The sequence below is a fragment of the Sapajus apella genome, unplaced genomic scaffold, assembly GCF_009761245.1.
Source record: "Sapajus apella isolate SASKATOON/1434 unplaced genomic scaffold, GSC_monkey_1.0 scaffold35, whole genome shotgun sequence".
Classification (NCBI taxonomy): Eukaryota; Metazoa; Chordata; class Mammalia; order Primates; family Cebidae; genus Sapajus; species Sapajus apella.
Genome location: NW_022436975.1, coordinates 14,494,333 through 14,497,018, shown reverse-complemented (window position 1 = coordinate 14,497,018; position 2,686 = coordinate 14,494,333). Strand labels below are relative to the sequence as shown.

The window sequence follows — 2,686 nt, the reverse complement described above, 5'->3', positions numbered from 1 at the left end:
TTTAGTGAAGAATTATTCATTCAGATTAATTCAATTTACCAAAGGAGAAGAGTTTCAGTGACACAATCCTCTTCTCTGCAATGTGTCCCAGAAGTGGCCCATAGAGCATGCCCCCAATCCAGTCATTTCACTATCCAGAGATAATTATCTCCACCATGGAAAGCCCACAATACATAACAACTCAGATTATTAATATCAAGTCAGACATCAAGCAGCTTATGTAAACCAAGAGCAGCTTCTCCAGGAAAGGCTTCTGGATTTTCCTATGAGACCAAACACCAGGTAGTCCTGAGAATAAACAGGATGGCAGTGGTTTGCTCACCTTTGTTTAACTCTGTTATTTTGTCCTTAAAACAAAAGGTTTGAAATCATGGGTAAACAAACATTGCCGATAAAACTGAGATAATATTAAAACCTATCGGGAAAGCTAATTCATCTAGATCCTTATTTTTGGAACCCCAATGAACCACATTTCAAGAAAGGAATCTTAAGGAGTGACAATTTTCAAAAAATCTAATCATAAGAATGCAACATTTCTTCTTAAGATTTCATGGCTCAAACACTGCAGCTGTTGCTGAGTGATCTGGCCCAAATAAAAAGGCTCCCCAAGTTTATCAAACCCCACATGGGATAATATACAGACTTTTTATGTAATAATACCCAAATTAGAGTGTCTCATTGTGATTTGTACAGATGTCAGAAGAAAAACATTCATATAGAGAAGTCAATAAATGAATGGAATTCAGGTAACAGTTACACGCAATAAATATAATTGGTGTATTTATCTAATTGTACTCTTAAGAACTGTGCATTTACTGTATGTAAAGTTTATTTCAATTTAAGAAAAAAAGATAGAAATTGAGTCACCCTGAAGTTCTAAGCCTCCAGGAATTTGAAAGTATAGAAACTATTGCTTTTACACATAGCTATCCACATATGTACAAGCAGCTCTTAAGGCCAGAGAAGTTAATTCCAAATTTTAGAGCCATAGAGGCTCTACAGATTACATGGAGTTTCAACCAGTGATTAAATGTGGAGTAACCAGTGATTAAATCTGGAGGCTCAGCTTTAGCACGGAGGCGGGTCAGAGGGAAAAATTAAGCCAAAAGTAAAAATCCACATTCTGAAAACAATAGTAATAAAACACAACACTCCTGGACTGAGGGAAATAAAATTAAGAGGGGCATGCATGATTAGAATGAAACCTCCAGAATTCTACTAATTCCAGATTCCTCAAATGGGTACAACTGGTGACAATCTCAGGGTCACCTGTCATCGCATCAAAGTTTGACAGAGAAGGATGACCCACAGGAGCAGCCTTGCTGTGCTTGAGGATTGTTCTGTACTTGAAATGAGCTTCAGATCAGTTCTTGGACCAAGTCCACCTGGGCCCCTTTCACGAAGGCCAAGCTATCAGAGTCAACCACCACCCTTGCCCCACCCTGTTCAAATACCCCATTGTTGGGGTTGATAACTGTGTCCAGTGAAAATCTGTATTGGAATCTGGAGCATCCACCTCCCTCCACCTGCAGCCTGAAGAATTCTGACCCTTCAGTGATTTCCAGAAGCCTCTGGATTCAGCTGTCCCTGAGGCGGATCTGCCCTTCGTCAGCCTCGGGGCTGGAGGATGTCCCTTTCCCACGTGCCCAGTGTCCCAGGAAGGCCACAAGGAGCCTTCCCCTTGGCCAGGGAGTGACTGTTTTCTGTGTCACGGCCGTTAGGGGACAACCCCAGGGCAGCAGCCATCTTCCTCTGGCCTTAAGAGCTGCTTGTACATATGTGGATAGCTATGTATAAAAGCTTCATTTTAAAGGAAAAAAAAAAGAAACTATTGCTTTATTTTCAGGCAGTTCTTACTTTGCACAGTTCCAATATGCATGAATTTCAGTTATCACAGGTTAGTTAAATCACAACAGTTTCCCAACAACACAGTTTAAATTTCACTTACCACAATACAATCTATTAACAGAACAATTGCATGAAGCAGATACAAATATCCATGTAAATAACAGATGCACTGATAATCAGTGAACAATCACATCATTTGTTTCAAAATCTGTTGGTGACAGGCCAGGGGTATCTGAGGTTCGGTTCACACAGTGAGTAGTGTGTTGCTTCCTGGTCTCTTGGAAATAAACTCATGTCACATTTCATGAAAATAGATACTCAAAAGAAAGAATTGGCCAACAAAGATGAAAGTGCAATGAAGCAACTAAAAGTGATAACAATGGAAGTAAAATTTAAATCAAACATACATAGCACATTAGACATAGCTGACTGGGAATGTTGACACTATAGCCACTCAAGAGAGCCTAGATATACAGCCAGTGGAATTCAGTGAAGGTGAACAACTTACCAACATAAATAAGCAAAGCATTTGTGACAAAAAAAAAAAAAGAGGAAGAAGTCATAGAGGAAGTGATGCCAGGAAAAATCTTCACATTAAAGGAAATCTCAGAAATATTTCACATTAAAAGCACAAAAGATAAACTGCTGAAAGCCAATCCAAACTTAGAAAAGAGTGTGACAAGTCACCAAGGAATAGAAAAGATACTCATGCTATATCTTAACTTATATGAGAAGAAGGCAAACACTGTTCAAATCATTTTTTATAAGTTTTTTTTACAAATATATAACGGAATTCAGTTCTCAATGTTTCTGATGTTTTAAATTATGGTGTTATAAA

At 38.5% G+C, this 2,686-nt stretch overlaps 1 pseudogene; it reads right to left on the bottom strand.

The window, feature by feature from the left end:
- Positions 1 to 1,157: 1,157 nt before the first annotated feature.
- Positions 1,158 to 1,746, bottom strand: LOC116563391 (annotated as a pseudogene).
- Positions 1,747 to 2,686: the final 940 nt, after the last annotated feature.